The sequence below is a fragment of the Quercus lobata genome, chromosome 4 (assembly GCF_001633185.2).
Source record: "Quercus lobata isolate SW786 chromosome 4, ValleyOak3.0 Primary Assembly, whole genome shotgun sequence".
Classification (NCBI taxonomy): Eukaryota; Viridiplantae; Streptophyta; class Magnoliopsida; order Fagales; family Fagaceae; genus Quercus; species Quercus lobata.
This window is the reverse complement of record NC_044907.1, coordinates 92,127,451-92,138,291: the sequence shown is the minus strand read 5'-3', so window position 1 is coordinate 92,138,291 and position 10,841 is coordinate 92,127,451. Positions and strand designations below refer to the sequence as shown.

The window sequence follows — 10,841 nt, the reverse complement described above, 5'->3', positions numbered from 1 at the left end:
TACATCATTAAAGACAACGAAGAACCACACATGTATGCAATTTCATATAGTAAATAATTAAAAAGTAAGATAGAGAAAGGTTAGCAAGGGAGTAAGCATGTGATCAAGGCGTATTGCCTAATATGCTGTTTTTTTTTTCTCCATTAATGGATAAATTAAGGAATAATTTTGAGAATTAAGGTTGAAGTAATGTGTTTAGGTGAGTTTCTCCCTTTTGTATTGGTTCAATGAATCATCAGAAAATTAAAAGAGTTGCTTCTGTCAATAGCTATGTTTTCTATTGCCATTTTGTCAAGAATATATATTAGGTTTTTTTGGGGTATTGGGCTTAGTTCTAGTTTGTATGGGTCTATGGGGGATTCTTGATTAGTTTGGTCTATTGTTTTAGCTTAAAATACAAATTTATTTTAACGCTCAATTTTTAAATAAAATTTTAAAGCTCAACTTTCAAAGTGCAACCACATCTTTATGTTTAATAAAATAAGCCGACGAATACAAGTTCATCCAAACAATTCCCTCAAAAGGGAAAAAAAAAAAGTTTATCCAAACAAGAGAGGATTGTTAATTTGGACCTGCTGCAGAATTATGAGTCTCAAGGCTTATGGTATAAAACGCTGATTTTACAGGGGCTAATAATGTAGATTTTACAAGGACAAATAATGTATGTTTCTTAGAAGTTGCAGCACGGTAGGAAAATAAGAGAAGTCAAAGGTTTACTCCAATAATTCAAGAAAGCATCTCCTTTCCTTAGTCACATGCTTAAGTGACAAAATTTGACCAGACAACTTATTGGACTTTTTTTTTTTTTTTTAGGGTGAAAACAAGAAACTTTGACAAAGTAGTTTGGGTAATATGCAAAACTGACCCTCTAAGTTTCTTCAGATTTCATTTCAGTCTTCTAAGTTTCAGATTTATTCAATTAAGGCATTTCCGTTAACTTTTGTTAAAATTTTTTGGAAAAAAAAATCTGAAAAATATTTTTCCATCATTAATTGAATTTTTTTATTTAAAAAATCAGAAGAAAAATTTATAAAATTGATAAATTAACCACAACATGTAACAAAAATTGATGGAAAAGCCTTAATTGAATAATCTTGAAAGTTAAAGGACTGAAATAATCAAAAGCAAAGTTAGAGGACTAAAAAATTGAAAAAACTCAGAGGATCAATTTTTCATTTTACCCAAATACTTTTATTTTTTTCAAGATTGAAAGTCTTAACAGTATGAGAAAATAATGGGCGTTATTATTACACAATTTGTATTTCAATACTTGAAACCGTGAATTTGACTCACAATTTCAGTTTATGACATTGCATGTAAAAGAATTTGCCCGAAAATAATTTATTTGGAGAAAATTATTTCTTATGGATGAATGATAATCAGCTATATATAAGCATGTGGTCTGGTCAAGTAACGAATTTTCTGTTGAAGCCTAGGAGGTACAATGTTTTCTTTCCGCAACTTCAGAACCTTTCTTTTCTTATCGTTAGTAGTCTTCGCTCTTACCAGCTACATTAATTCCCAGCCAATCTACAATTATCACTATTGTTCAGTTGGACTAGGATCTCTTGAGCTAGCCAACGATGACTACCTATCCAACCTCTCAGTCCTCTTGGGTTCTTTATCCTCCAAAGCTTCCCAAAACTACAGCTTCTACAAAGCTATATCTAATAATACTGACATCTACGGTCTCTTTCTCTGCCGAGGTGATGTTTCCCAATATACTTGCGAAACCTGTGTCAGCTATGTGAGCAGTTATATCAGAACTCGGTGTCCAGGTAAAAGTGCCATCGCATGGTACAATGAATGCATGTTAAGGTACTCTGACATTAATTTCTTTGGAGTGCCACAGACAGAGCCACATGTGTTCATGTGGAATGCCCAGAATAATATCACTGCACCTGTAGAACCTAATTTTGGAGCACTTGGTCTTATGAACAACCTGAGAGATAAAGCTTTAGCAACAGAAATGTTGTTCAAGGCGGGTAATATGTCAGTTGGTAATGGGAATGGTTTTAGATATGGGTTGGTGCAGTGTACAAGAGATATCAATAGCACTCAATGCGGAAATTGCCTACAAATACTGATTGAGAAAGTTCAAGACTGTTGCCAAGCAAGGACAGAGTTTCGAATAATAAGCCCAAGTTGCTTTCTAAGGTATGCCAACTACTCTTTGATTCAAGAAGCATCAGCCCCTGTGCTGCCACCGTTGCCATCGCCATTGTTGCCATCGCCACTGCCTGGTAATGGTAAAATATATACTAATTTGGATTTTTCATGGATAGTTCCCCTAAATATTTTGGACTTATTTAATTGCAGAATCTGACCACTCTGTGGATGAAACCTCCCCACTTTGTAGGGGAAAAAATCATCAACGTTTAAAATGGATTAATTTCATGCTTCATATCAAGTATTATAAATCTAAAAGTGATAGGATTTTGGTTGGTATATTTCATGAAAACGCAATCAAGATCGAGTCTATAACGCATGTCAAAAGTTCATGATTTATAAGAGTACATGCCAAATCACTATCCATATTATTAATAGCGGACGCGGGTAGACTTGGAGTAAGCTAAACCACATTAATTTTTGTATGTTGGGCTTAATATTTTATTGTCTCACATATTTAACAACAATTGGTAGCAAAGCTTCCACTATCGCACAATATTAAATAATTTGTTGCAGAATATGTTTAGGGTTTAAACAATACTTTTTCCTAGATTTATAGAAAAAAATCCGCTATGTTGCATTGAGATATAAAGCATGAGTTTACCAAAAAAAAAAAAATAAAGCATGATTTTTTTTTTTAATTTTTTTTAATTTTAAGAAAAGCAGCATGAGATTTAAACACCACTATAATATTACGTTTGAAACCTACCCTTTTTTTGAACCCATTTTTTTTTGGCTAGTATCAAGAAGTACCCTTTCTTTGACCTTATAGGTAATACTCATAGTCATAGCTAATGTGTTGATGAGTTGTTATTTATTTGTGAATTAATTATTAGGTCAAATTCAGCAGATACACATTTTATAATAAAAACATGCTCTTGGTTTTGGCAGGTAATGAAAGAAACATAACTCAAATTGCCATCATTGTCACGATTGTTATCATTCTGATACTTGTCATTAGTCTTTGCATCTTTTTAAAAGTGAGAAAGAGGAAGCCAAAGGATTATTTTCAAGGTAAGTTCTCAGTGTTGCTTGTTATTTGAAAGCTATTTTCAGATACTTTAAGAGTCTTATTAACAAATGCCCTTAAGGCATTTGTTATTAGACCATTATTGAAAAGTTTTGATACAATTTTCATGAAAAATATAAAAATGTGTAAAAAAAAATTAGTTTTTTTTTTTTTTTTTTCTATAAAAAGTTTCTAAAAATATTTCTTAAATTAAAGTTCTTAAGGTATTGGTTAACTTTTAGTATATTTTAATAACAACTTTAACAATGTGTGTCATGTGAAGCATATATTGGAAATAATGTCTTTCTTATAAGTACATGGCAAAATTGTGGTAACGGCATTTAGCATTTTCAAAAAAGAAATAGTTGTAAATGACCGTTCCCCCCAAATTTGATTATGTGACTACCTCAATCTTATAAAATTAGATCTATTGCCAGTTTGACTATAGAAAGTTTGTTTCAATATGTTACCATCTTTTAAAATTTCATTTATTTGGGTGAAAATTTTCTCTGTTTTCCAGTTTTTGTGTGACAGATGGTAACATTTTCCATTTTCCATTTTCCATCGTCAACAAAACTAGAAGCACATAGAAATTTTTTTTGGCTTCATACCTCCCCTTTCAAATCCTCTATGCTGTAACGAGCACTTCTTGACTTTCTGTGTTTTTTCCAGTTTTTGTGCCACCATCAATCCAACCACATCTTTCAACTGCCCGTTGGCCACAAATCATCAGTCATTACAACCACCAATTGTCAACCACCGGTTGCCATTTAGCCCACCCTCTATCCAACCACCAATCTTCAGCCATAGTAACAACCAATCACTGGCCACCATCAGTTGCTACCAATAACTCACCGTCTATGTATTAAATTGAGAAATTTATAAATTTATTACATTTGATTTGAATTGAATCATGTCTAATAATTTCAAATCTCTTTGTAAAGCTTTGATTAGTTCTCCTCTGCTAGTAAGTAAAATACTCATCCATTACATGCTCCTCTATGCAAGTGTTTTAGTCTAATTTGAAGATGAACTTGCCTCTATTAAATGTGTATATAACTTGTTCTTCTTTTGAAGAGCTCGATGTGAAGTCCTTGCAATTCGATTTTGGCACTATTATAATTGCGACAAATAACTTTTCTGAAGCAAATAAGCTCGGGAAAGGTGGATTTGGGGCAGTTTACAAGGTATGAGAATGTTATTATATGAACTGAACTATTAATCATATGTCCTAATATGTTGAGACAATAATGTATGAAACAAATCTTTCTAATTCCTTGAAGTTGAGTTAGAGATCATTCAATCATAATTATATTCTTACATATATACAGGGTAAGCTTTCAAATGGACAAGAGATAGCTGTGAAAAGATTATCAATGAACTCCAGACAAGGAGATTTAGAATTTAAGAATGAGGTCCTCTTAGTAGCCAAGCTCCAACATCGAAATTTAATTAGGCTACTTGGGTTCTGCATAGAAGGAAATGAAAGACTTCTCATCTATGAATTCGTGCCTAACATAAGCCTTGATCACTTCATATTTGGTATCTGTTCTTTTCAATATTAGTTTATAATCTGATCAGAATAATTTCAGTTGGTGAAAAATATTTTAATTCCTTTTTGTTGAAAAATTCAATTTAGAATATTTGATTACTAATTTGGTTTCATGAATATTTAGATCCTACGAAGCGTGCACAATTAGGTTGGGAAAGGCGTTATCAAATAATAAGAGGTATTGCTAGAGGGATTCTTTATCTTCATGAGGATTCCCGACTTCGGATAATTCATCGTGACCTTAAAGCTAGCAACATTCTATTAGATGCAGAAATGACTCCCAAGATTTCAGATTTTGGAATGGCAAAACTGTTTGTACCCGATCAAACTGAAGGCAGTACAAATAGAATTGTGGGAACATAGTAAGCATCAAAACTTGCTAGTTGCTAGAGCTAATGAATGCAATCCTAGCTACATGCATAGTAAAATTCATTTCAATAGATTACCTGTCAGAGTACCAACAAGAAAGCCATAAAAGAATTGAAAATTGAAAATTTTGAATGTAACTATTACGAGCTCTATTGTCATTTACATTGATACTAGCTCTGTTAATATTGATATGTAGTGGATATATGGCTCTCGAATATGCAATGACAGGACAATTTTCAGTAAAGTCAGATGTCTTTAGCTTTGGAGTGTTATCTTGGAGATTGTAAGCGGTCGGAAAATTACCTGTTTACATAATGGAGAGGATAGGGAGTATCTTCTAAGCTACGTGAGTATGAATATTCAAAGTTACATTTCCATTATTTTGAAAAAATAAATGATAAACTAAGATGTCGAAAAATTTCTTCTTTAACATGGTATATGCACATTGGTATACTTCTGCAGGCATGGAAAAATTGGATGGAGGGGACGTCTACAAATCTCATAGATCCTACATTGAGGGGTAGTCCAATAACTGAAATAATGAGATGTATCCACACTGGACTACTATGTGTTCAAAAACAACCAGTTGCAAGACCAAATATGACTTCAGTTGTTGCCATGATTAATAGTGATTCTATCACTCTCCCTGTACCTACCCAACCTGCAGATTTCACGCAGAGCAATGTTGTATTGGACACACCATTGCAACAAGACATTGGTTCTCACGTAACTAAGTATGAGCTTTCAATTACTGAGTTATATCCCAGATAAAGTTTTGTAAATAAGCGTACAATAAGCACATTTGTCACGAAGTCTCCTGGTTTATTTATTTATTTATTGATTTATTGCTGATTAATAGGGTACGGTACATAGGAATCTTCCCCATCTCCACCTTCAGTGCAAAAAAAAAAATTTTATTATGCCTACTTTGTAATATTGTAGGCAACAAAATTTTGCAGTGGCATAATCAACTCAAGTTGCAGATTTATCATGTGACGGTGATTTGCAGCTTTAGAGGTCAGATTTAGTGGTTACCAAAAGTCACCTGTTGTAAGAAAGTTAGTTAGGCTGCAATTGATCAGCTAGATATCAGCCAATCACATTGTTGTTAGCCATCTGTTAATGCAGCAGCCAATGAGATTAGTTTGAAACTAAATAGTTAGTTAGTTCTTTGAGAACTAATGAGAATTAAGCCAATTAAATGTCACCCAACATTTATTTAGTAGTGTCAGATTTTGATGATGAAAATTACTTAGCCTTGATTGCAATTTTCAGAGATTGTGTTCTCTGTGCAGAGTTGTTTTCTACCTATAAGCTTCTCTAAACAACCCACAACCCAATTCTAATCCAAGCCTAATTAACACCGGTGGTCAATGGTCTGCTGACCTGTAACTTGGTCTGACATGGCTAGAATGAATGGTGATCAGTCATGATTTATGATTGAGCCGAGTGATGGTCGGTGGTGTGCTTCCAGAACCCAAATTTATATGTTATACAAGAAGTGATGCAGGGGTTTTCCTCGCCAAAAAAAAAAAAAGAAAAAAAAAAGAAAAAGAGAGAAGTGCAAAATAGACAAAAAGTAGAACACGCCTAATTCAGCAAAAAGAAAAAGAAAAAGAAAGAAACAATACTCATTTACACACATTTACTTCTGAAAAATAATCTCAAATCTATGAGAGTCCTTGAATCCATAAAAAGAAATGGATCAAGAATCCACAAGAAGATTGAGAGAATAATTTTGAAATTTAACTTGAAGGCCTATTTAAAAGTTCTGTAAAACTTGACAAACAAAAAAATATATTTTAAAATAAATCGTAATTAATTTCAAACCAAAATAGGAACTTAATTTGACCTAAAAACATTAAAAGTACCTAAATTCAAAGAAATAAGTATTCTCAATCTAAATTTTTTAAAAAATACATAAAAAATATTAAAATTAATAAATTACAAAACTCAAATCGTAGATTATGTCCTACATCCAGAAGGATGTTTTTCTTGGGCAACGGAGTTTGATTCGCATGTTATGGGTAGTAAAAATACGATTATTTTGCCAAATGTGCTTGCTTTTAATCTGGTTATAAGGCTTTTTCAACCCCAAAATATGTCTCCATTTCATGCTATTTTTGCCAATTTGGTTAAAACAATAAAGGTACATTTGGTTGGAGGAGTGAAAAAGTAGGAGGATAGAAAATAGAGAAATGATAGAAAAGTGGGAGGATATAAAATATTTTAGTTTTCCCTTGTAGTGTTTGGTATAGATTTACTTTTATGTCCCTACTAGATTTTTTTTTTTAAAAAAAAGTAACAAATTAAAAAAATAAATAAAAAAAAGAAGGGATGAACCAAAAAAAATACAAAACATATGGAAAAAAAAAACGAATGAACAAAAAAAAAAACCTAGTTTACTTATCAAAAGAAAAGAAAAAAAAGAAAGCAAAACCCAGTTAACGTTGAGCAACAGCACAGCTACACAAGCGTGCTTTTGTCCATTTTTGTTCTCTCTAGTTTTCTCCCCAATTTAGGATTGGCTGGCCTGAGAAGAAAACAACCGAGCCCCACTAGTTTCTTTTCCTCCCTACCCTTCAACCAAACACTCACCATAAATGTTTTCTCTCCCATTTTCTCTTTTTTTTTTTTTTTTCATACTCCTTAAAATGTCCCAACCAAACATACCATTAAGAGTTTGGCTTACCTCTAGTACTTTATAAAAATAAATTTCTTTTTCTTTTAATGAAGGATGCCACATCATCTACTAACTAAATAATAGGTGGATGTTAAAACCCACTATCACTTGCCATTGTATATTTAAAATAAAATGACATATCCAATAAAAAATATATTGGAGGTAAACCAAATCCAAACAATGAAACCTAATAGGGTTGAAAATTCTTAATTTAAGATGACCAAAAAAAAATCTCCTTTTATTGAATTCCTTTAATCCATTCAAATTATGATCAAATTGAGAGTTCAAACTCTAATTAGGAACTCTCTTTTTTTCTTTTTTTTTTTCTTTTTTTTTGAGAATCAATTTCATATTAAACATTCAATTTAATGGTTTGAGCGGTAGAGTTCAACTCCAGACTTACAAAATGTATTTGAAGGCTATTTTGCCAATATATGTATAAAACTCTTAGATTTGATTTCTCATAAAAAATGAGAGAGAGAGAGAGAGAGAGAGAGAGAGAGAGAGAGAGAGAGTTACTAGAGTACAAAATTCCCAATATATGCATGAAACACTAACCTTGAAGAAAAATTATGACATTGTACTTCCTTACCTAGTATAAATCGTGAGTCTTACTAATTAAATATGTGATTAGATCCATCAATTATTGAAAGGAGAGAGTAGCATGTCTACTCTCAAAGTGTAGTGAATAATTTTCTAATCATTAAGTGCAACATATATCTTTAATGATACGTTAATCAACCATTTAATGATGTTTTAATAGACCACTAAATGAATGGATTAAATATTCAATTAAGGTCCTCAATTTCATGATTTAATGGTAAAGTAAATATATCTGACAATGTTGTCAATCCACCGCCCACAATTTATCACAAAGACAAGTTATGGAGGCAAAAGTTGTGACTTCAATTATCATCCTAGCTTTATCATCCCCAGAGCTCTGCATATTGTGGCCAAGGTCCATAATACACGAGCTTTTACTCTGTTAGTGGCGCATCATAACCCCATTTAATGAGCCATCAAATAATAAATGTGGTTATTGTCTTATTGAATAGTTTTAGACTTTTTCCACTTATTGACACTTTTTTTTAAAACCATGTTAACATTGCAATTCACTTTTTTCTCAAAAAAAAAAGAAAAAAACACTTCACTTCACTTTAGCGACTACTAGAATATGGGAAATTGGGGAGGGCAACTTCGGAAATTCACTACTCTTGAATATCGGTGGTGAAATTCAATAGTAGCTAAGGTGTACGTAGGGGTGTTTACCAAACCGCATAAACCGCAAAAACCGCCCTCAAAATGACATAACCGCATCGCACCGCAAGTAATAGTGCACCACACCGCATGGTGCAGCGCGGTTTGTGGTTTTATAATAAGAAAACTGCACAAACTGCACCGCACCGCACCGCACCTTCTCTATGTATTAATATATTTATTTATTTTTAATATTAAATATATTATTAATAGTTTAATAACCCTAGTTTTCAAAAAAAAAAAAAAAATTTAATAACCTTAGCAAGTGTTGACTAGAAAAGCCAACCCAAAATAAAGAAAAACTAGCTCAGTAATTTAAAACTTGGCCCAAAAAAAGGGAAAAAATAGTTTTGGGCTGAGTAGGAAAAGCCCAAAATTTGAAAAATATACCGACTTCAAACTGCATCTTATACATAGTATCGCACATATGAGTGTAAAAATGAGATGCGTTGTGGTTATAGTTTTGGCTAAACTCTAAACTGCACCACACCGCATCGCAACGCACATGTGACCGCAAAAACAAAGTGCGGTGCAGTTATGATTTTAGCTAAACCGCACTACAAAGTGCGGTGCTAAAAATGGCCCAAAACTGCACCGCACCACACAACGAACACCCCTAGGTGTACGAAAAAAAATAAAGAGAAAAAAACACATGAGGAGGACGAATATTTCCTTGTACAGAGAGAGAGTTGGAAATCAAAATGTATTATTTTAACTATACGAAAAAAATGTGTAATAAAATTGAGCACAATTTTTATTTACTTTTTATTTATTTATTTATTTATTTTTCTATATTCAAGTTTGAAAACTCAAACTCAAACACAAATTGTTGCTATTGCAACTTCACTTAATGATAGAATTATCTAACAATGTTAATTTACCTAAATAAATAGGTATTTAACATATAACTTGATGAATTAATACTAATCAAGTGGAGATTAATTTCATATAGAAAACCAATAATCATGGTTCATGTTTAAAATATAACATAAAATTAAAATTTTATTTTTTATTAAAAAGAAATTTAAATTACCATGGATAAGGTGAGTCATAGCGAAGGAAAGCTAAAATCTAATTTCAAAATTTGATTTTGGAGAGAGAGCGAGAAATTGTTTGGTGTATAGCTAAATAAGAAATCGGGTGACTTAAGTTGATAATTTACTATGTGAGTGATTAGCTTACAAAATTAAAGTCTAAAGTTATTATAGGAAATTTATTATCAATGAGGATATTCAACACACACACACAACAATTCTTGTTGGGTGAAACTTAGGATTTCGATTGGATTGAATTTCCATTAGCCTACAATTTTTGGAGCCTTAAGGGGTGAAGGGTTTACACATCCCATAGATGAATTTTTCCTAATAAAATTAATTATTTTAGAACATTTTTCTAATAGAGAGACATATAACCTAAGACCCAATCCTGAATATATCATGTCAATAATTGTGAAATTGATTGAGGTTTGTCTTTCAACAAATTGCTTTCTTTTATATATATAAAGTGCCCTCAAGATATACTAGAGGAATTTTAAAACAAAAAGTTCACGAATACAACTTTTGTCACAACTTGTTAAAGTGGTTTACAGTCATTTTTACATAGACTCACTATTTTTCTTTTATCAATCACTTCAATAACTTGTAAAACATTAGGATTTTTTTTTTCAAAATAACACTAAAACTCAAACAATATTGTTAGTTAGCACGTTTTGAAAATTATTTAGGAAACTAACATCTCGAGTGCAAGGGAGTCAATTTTGTTGTGCTAAATTGAGTATATTGAACTCAAGTTGTATGCGTGGA

At 32.0% G+C, this 10,841-nt stretch overlaps 1 pseudogene; it reads left to right on the top strand.

The window, feature by feature from the left end:
* Positions 1-1,438: 1,438 nt before the first annotated feature.
* LOC115987551 lies at positions 1,439-5,927 on the top strand (annotated as a pseudogene).
* The last annotated feature ends 4,914 nt before the right edge of the window (positions 5,928-10,841 follow it).